The following is a 7,184-nucleotide window of genomic DNA, read 5'->3' as shown; positions in this document are numbered from 1 at the left end:
TCTGAAGGTTGCATTGTCTGGCCAGTGCCTGGGTTAAAGACATCTTGCAGCTGGAGAAGAACTTGGAGTAGAAAGGGGAGGATCCAGTTGTCATGTTCATGTAGGAAACAATGACATAGCAGAACATCATTCCTAGTTCCAGGTGAGAGAGTTTGAGGAGTTAGGGTCTAAATTAAAATGCAGAAGTTCAAAGGTACAAACCTCTGGATTGTTACCTGCGCCACATGCCAGTTGGCATAGGGTCAAGAAGATTAGAGAACCTGGAAATCTGACATCGTGACATTGGTTCTGGATTTTGTCAGCAGCGGGAAAGCACCATGATGGCAGTGCTGCCTGATACGATGGGGAGCTAATTTAAATCAATGAACTGATCTTTGAAATGCATTCAAATAGAATTAATTGCAATTTAACGATATGCTCTCAATTATGTGACTGGTGGGCGGCACTCATGTGCCTTTGGAGTTAAAACCCCGAGGTGAGAGGCCATATTGCTGCGTTGGAGAAGGAGTCCTGAGCATTGCTGCATAGGGGAAGAAGGGGGTTCAGAGGCCATTGTTGGACTGTGTTGCTGTGGGCTCTGCAAGGGGGTTCGGGGTCGCGGAGGGTTCTGCAAGGGGGTTTGGGGTCTTGGGCTCTGTAAGGGGTTTGGAGTCTCGGGCTCTGTAAGGGGGTTGGGGGTCTTGGGCTCTGTAAGAAAGTTCGAAGTCTTGGGGGCTCTGCAGGGGTTCATTGTGGGTGGGGGAGGGGTCTCTGCAAGGGTTTAGTGTGGATGTGGGGGAGGGGCGCTGTATTGGGTAACCAAACAGCTGTGTGATATGTTTGGTCGCTCACACTGCTGGAACAGAGGGTGGGCCATTAGCAATGTTGGGTTCTGAGGTCTATCAGGTAATCCGCCAAGAGAATTGTCAAAAGCTCAGTTACCAAGGCAGGGTCAGCTCTGCATCAACAGTGATCTACAGGCCCACAGGTCATCTGGCATGGGTTTCATACACTGTGTATTTTTGGACCACCATGGCATTCTGCAGACCCTCCGAAGGAGGGAGGGCCAAGAGGCAGCTGTGCCTGTGCGTGAAGCTCTACGATAAGCGCAGCAACAGCTGGCCATGCCAAGAAGGGACCGTGTACACCAGAGTGTGTACCGGACTCGAATCAGCTACCTACAAATGTCTGAACGCCATTGTCAACAAAGACTCTGGCTCTCCAGGGAGGCCATCACCGACTTATGTGCCCTGCTGCAGGACGAGTTGCGACCTATGGGATTTGGGGGTCAACCCATTCCAGTGGCCCTGAAGATCGCCATGGCCCTAAACATCTATGCATCTGGATCTTTCCAGGGATCCACCAGGGACATGTGTGGGGTCGCCCAGGCAGCAGTTCACCGCTGCATCAAGGAGGTGACCAATGGCTTGTTCAAGTGGGCCGGTGACTACCGGACTGACCTGGCAATCGGGCCGATCGGGCCATCGGTTTTGGGGCCAAAGCTGGATCTCCACAGGTGCAAGGTGGAGTAGATTACACGCGGTGGCCATTAAGGCTCCAACGGAACAAACAGCCACCTTCATCAACAGGAAGGGCTTCCATTCAATCAATGTTCAACTGGACTGCAACCACCAAAAGAATTTTCTGCAGGTTTGTGCCTGCTTCCCAGGAAGCAGCCGCAATGCTTACACACTTTGACAGTCCCAGGTGCCTTAGATTTTCGAGACCCCAGCTCGCCTTCAGGAATGGATTATTAGGGACCAGATGTATTTACTGAAGACTTGGCTTCTGACACCTGTGAGGAATCCTCGCAATGCATCAGTGAGATACAACTCTTGCCACAGCTCATTGCGACCATTGAGCAGGCTATTGGACTGCTGAAGACGAGATTCTGGTGCCTCGATCGATCTGGTGGACCCTTGCAGTATGCCCCAGTGAGGGTCCCATGTATCATGGTGGTCTGCTGCGCTCTGCACAATCCAGCACTGCAGAGCCGGGGGTGGGGGGAAGGCTTTGCATGAGGAAGAGATGCCTGAGTGTACTCCTCAACCGACGAGGAGGATGCAGAGAAGGGAGAGGAGCCAGCATATTGAAGACACGTGCTGGAGATCAGACATGTTGAGCGACATGCAAAGGAGGTGAGAGGCAACCTCATAATGACCCGCTTTCAGCCACCCTGATGTCCACTCACTGAGAATGTAATAAAGACTCACCTTCGGGTATGAATTCAGTCACCTCCTTTCCATCTGTGTTCGCTGACTTGCGACTCGTTGCAAGCATGTGAGTGCCCAGGGAGAACATATGTTAATGAAGGCTGTGGTCACATTGGCATTGCACTAAGAAGAAAGGGGGAAGTAAGCAGCCCACAATTAAGACATAATAGAATATTGCTTTCAGACAATGATGGTTAATGATTTGCACAAAAGAAATTTTAATTGGTGATGACATTAAATATTATCTACACCTGTGAGTCCCAAAGTGTGTCTAGGTGGTTTTCTTAAAACGTTTGCAAGTGCTCCTATGCGATGTGATCCCTGCCACAGCAGCTGGGCTGGAGGCAGGCTGCTGATTAGGCTGCCCCTGGGCCTGTGATGCTTTCGGTAGCCGTCCTCTGGCTGCCTGAGGTCTGGAGAGACCCAGCTGCCTGAGGGTTTCTTGCACTGGCGCAGGTCTCTCCCCAGGCATTGTGGCTGCTGGAGCTGGGCTCAGTGGTGGAGGGGCAGAAGAGCTGTTGTCCACACTCAGAACACACTAAGGCGAGCCCCCAGACGTGGAGGTTAGCCTCTCCTCCTCCCTTTGAAGGTTCACTTGAGCTGGAGATGACTCCAGGGGCCTTGTCCTTCTCTCGCCTAGTCACTGCTGAGTTGAACTCATGGCCAAGGCAATTTGTGTGCAGGTCTGCAGACATTTGTGGGATCTGCCTCTCCATGAGGGTTGCCAACCTCTCGATGGAGGAGGCCATGCACTCACATGCCTGGGACATGACAGCATTCATGGCATGGATGGATTTCTGCATCGTCCACTTATGGCAGTGCATGGCCTCTGGCAGCTCTGCCAGATATTGCCTTACTTCTCCTTGCAACTCCAGCACGCTCTGTGCTGTCAACACCAGAGGTTCATCATCTTCCTGGGGCTCGACATGGGCCTGGCCACCCACAGTCTTTTGCCTGTCAGAGGCCTCAGCTGTCTCAGCCTCAAGCAGTTGTTCAGGTGCGTGTGCAGTGCTCTCACCAGCTTGTGACCCTGAATCTACAACCAAGTGGAAAGCCACTGAGGTGAAAGTATCTGCATTGGTGGAAGGTGCAGAGGAGTCATAGGACGGTGCATCCTCTGAATGGCCCTCCTCCTCCGAGTTGGATGACTGTACCCCTGTGGGTGGTCTCCTACACACACTGACCTGCATGAGAGAACGCAAACATGTGTGAGTTAGGCGGTGCAGATCTCGTCATCTCAACCATGTGGGATGTGGTTCACCATAATTAATGAGTATGTCAATGGAAGTCAAACCTTACTCTGTTATGCAGGGACTCCAGTTTCCTCATCCGAAATTGTACAGCTATCCTGAGTCCCTGCCAGTTCCGAGTCCTCTTCCTTAGTGGTGGTGAGAGGACACAGAGCAGGGATTCCTCTGCCAGTCTGGGCCCTCTCTCTCCTATTTTCCTGTAAGAGGAAGGATGGAGATAGTAGAGATTAGCAGGGAGGTCTACATGACATTTCTACGAATGTCAGAGCCTCGTTCCCTGCTGGGAGTTCTGATATCTCTCATGCTGACACAAGCTGTCAGGGGAGTTAATGGGGGTGAACTATGAAGGACGGTTTCCTGTAGCTGAGATGCAGCCATGCATCTGTCAGATGATGTCCTACCCTCACAAGTCTTCCATCACCGTAATAGTGCTACCCTCCCCATGTCACGCATTATTCCGCGTCGTCATATGCAATCCCCAAAAAGAAGAGTAGTATGAAGCACTTACAGTGGCCGAACGCAGGAGGTTGTTGACCCTCTTCCGCACTGCACCCAGTTGTGGCATGTGATCCCCATGGCTGCTTACCTCTTCTGCAATCTCCACCCAAACTTGGTAAGGCGAGAGGACCGCTTCTTGCCATCGCTGAGGAAGGGGACCTCCTGCCTTTCCCTTACAAGCTGGAGGAGAATCTGCAGGGAGCCATCACTGAACCGTGAATCTGCCTTTTGTCTTTCCTTGGCCATCATTTTCTGCCCTCCTCGGGGAGGGAGGGTAGTGGTGGTACAGGAACCAGTCACAATACGCTCAAAGCTGCTCCAAGCTGCCGATGAATCTAAGGCAGGAATGAATGCAGGGCTGGCAGGCTGTTAAATACGGTGCTAGAACCTGCACCAGAGTCATCTGGCGCCGTAATAGGCAACTCATATCCTTCCCTTGCCACGTGATTGAGGGGGGGGGGTGGGGCCTGTGTCTCCAAAATGCAAAATGGCTCTCTGCTGCGTGATCGCCAACTGGTTTCAATTTTTAAAAAATTCTTTCATTGGACGTGGGCATCACTGGCAAGCGCGGCAATTTTTGTCCATCCCTAATTGCCCTTAACAACTGAATGGCTTGCTAGGCTATTTCAGAAGGCAGTTAAGGGTCAACCACACTGCTGTGGGTCTAGAATCACATGTAGGCCAGACCAGGTAATGACAGCAATTTTGGCCCAAGCCCCCAGATGTTAGTAAGGAGGACTTTGCAGGGTCGACAGGGCTGGCTGTACCATTGTCGTCTCCAGTGCCTAGGTCAATGTGGGGTGGTCCATCTGGTTTCATTCCTTTCCTTAGACTTTTCGTAGACTTCGTAGTGGTTGGTACAACTGAGTGGCTTGCTAGGCCATTTCAGAGGGCCATTAAGAATCAACCACATTGCTGTGGGTCTGGAGTCACATGTAGGCCAGCCCAAACAAGGTGGTAATGGCAAATTTCCTTCTCTAAAGGACATTATTAAACCAGTTGGGTTTTTACAACAATTGATGATAGTTTCATTGCACCATTACTGGGACTAACTTTCAATTCCAGATTTTTTATTATTAATTGAATTTAAATTTCACCAGTTGCCATGGTGGGATTTAAACCCATGTCCCCAAGGTATTAGTCTGAGCCTCTGGATCAGTAGGCCAGTGACAATACTACTATGCCACCATCTCTCCCACATTTATAACAAATACCATCAGTCGTACATCAGGAATTATGTTAGTGAGCTGCGTGTGTTGCCTTAAAGTCTTTCTCAAAAGTGGGGCGGGGGGGGGGGGGTGCGGGTGGGGGTGGGAGAAATGTAAAGTTGGAAAAACGGACTACTGAAAGAGGGAAAAGATCTATTTGACTGATCTTTATTTTGAAATGAATAGAAAAAAGTAAGCGGGATACAGTTTGATTGCAAGTTCGCAATCCAGTTCGCAGCAACAAATAATCCTCATGTTCCCACCAAGAAATATAATGACCAGTTGTCACAGTAATCACCAATGGCACAAATCAATTTTTTTTAAACAAAAATAATTCTCAGATTGAGCAGATGATAGGTTATTTGTTGGACAATGGGGTGCCCACTGTAGGTGTCTGACTTGTTCTGATCCAATCTACACCACATAATTCTTTCTCAAACAAGTCAATGTTGCTGTAAAGTTGAAGCTGAAATTTGTTTTTACAAAGATATGAGTCAGCTTGTTCATTGTCTTTCTGTGTGAACTTGCCAGCTGTAATATGTCACTGTTTCCACTGGCAAGAGTGTCGGTAACCAGAGGATGCAGATTTAAAGTAATTGGCAAAAGCAGAGGTGAGGTTAGGAAATTAATTTTTGTGCAGTAAGTTGTTAAAATCTGGAATGGACTACCTGAAACTTGCATTTATATAGAGCCTTTAATGTAGTAAAACATTCCAAGGTGCTTCACAGGAGCGTAATAAAACAAAATTTGACACTGAGCCACATAGATATTAGGGATGATGACCAAAAGCTTTGTTAGTAAGGTAGGTTTTGTGGAGTGTCTTAAAGGAGGAAAAAGAGGTATAGAGGTGGAGAAGTTTAGGGAGGGAATGTCAGAGCTTAGGGCCTTGGCAGCTGAAGGCACAGTCGGCAATGGAGGAGATTAAAATGAGGATGTTCAAGAGGCCAGAATTGGAGGCATGTTTTTATCTTGCAGGGCTGAAGGACACTCCAGAGATAGGGAGGGGGCAACGTCATGGAGGGATTTGAAAAACAAATGAGAATTTTAAAGTCGAGGTGTTGCTTAACCAGGAGCCAATGTAGGTCAGTGAACATAGGGGCGATAGGTGAACGGTGAGAGTTAGGATATGGCAAGCAGAGTTTTGGATAACCTTACGTTTATGGAGCGTGGAAGATGGGAGGCTGCAAAGGTATACATTGGAATAGTCAAATGCAGATTCAATAATAACTTTAAAAAGGACATTGGATAAATACTTGAAAGGGGAAAAATTGTATAGCTATGGGGAAAGAGCTGGGGTGTAGAACCAATTTTTCAAAGAGCCTGCAGAGGCATGATGGGCTGAATAGCCTCCTTCTGTACTGTAAGATTCTATAATTTTATTCCGTGGTGTTATTTGAAAGCTACTGATGTTTCATTGTTATGCCAAGAGTTTTGTTGAATTATAATTTTCTTTGGTCCACTGACTGGAGATCCGAATTTATATATATTTTTTGAAGGAATTTAAAAAGAACATTTAAAACTGGCAGCTTAAAATGATCACCTAGTTTGCTACATTGTATCCTACATTGTAAAGGACTGTGAGGAGGCAGACAAAAGGTCTATGCATTTCCCAGCAAGAACCAAGACCTAGGAAGTTTAAAGGAACTACCTGTTCTTTTCAGCAAGCAGAGAGAAACTGCTAACTGCTATGTTTAAATGTCTGTGACTGTCATGTGATAAGCCCCTCCCCATCTGTGGTTTTAAGCTGGCATTTTTCTCTGCAGCAGAGAAGCAACTGGACTCTGACATGAGTAGACCCCCAAGTGGGGGTCCCTTTCTTTCTCTCTCTCTCTCTCCATTCCAGCTTGAAAGCTTTCAAATCCTGCCTGTTGACTGAGCACCTTTGCAGACTCCGGCTACAATCAGAAACCCCATTGGAGGAAATCATCCGCACGTTATCTCCAAGAGACTCACCAAAACAGTAATCTACTTCTTCAAACTAAAAGCCTCAGGACCACCAAATTTAACTAGAAGCCAGCTGAATCACCTTTTTTATG

This window comes from Heterodontus francisci, chromosome 7 (assembly GCF_036365525.1).
Source record: "Heterodontus francisci isolate sHetFra1 chromosome 7, sHetFra1.hap1, whole genome shotgun sequence".
In the NCBI taxonomy this organism is placed as follows: Eukaryota; Metazoa; Chordata; class Chondrichthyes; order Heterodontiformes; family Heterodontidae; genus Heterodontus; species Heterodontus francisci.
This window is presented reverse-complemented; position numbering follows the sequence as displayed.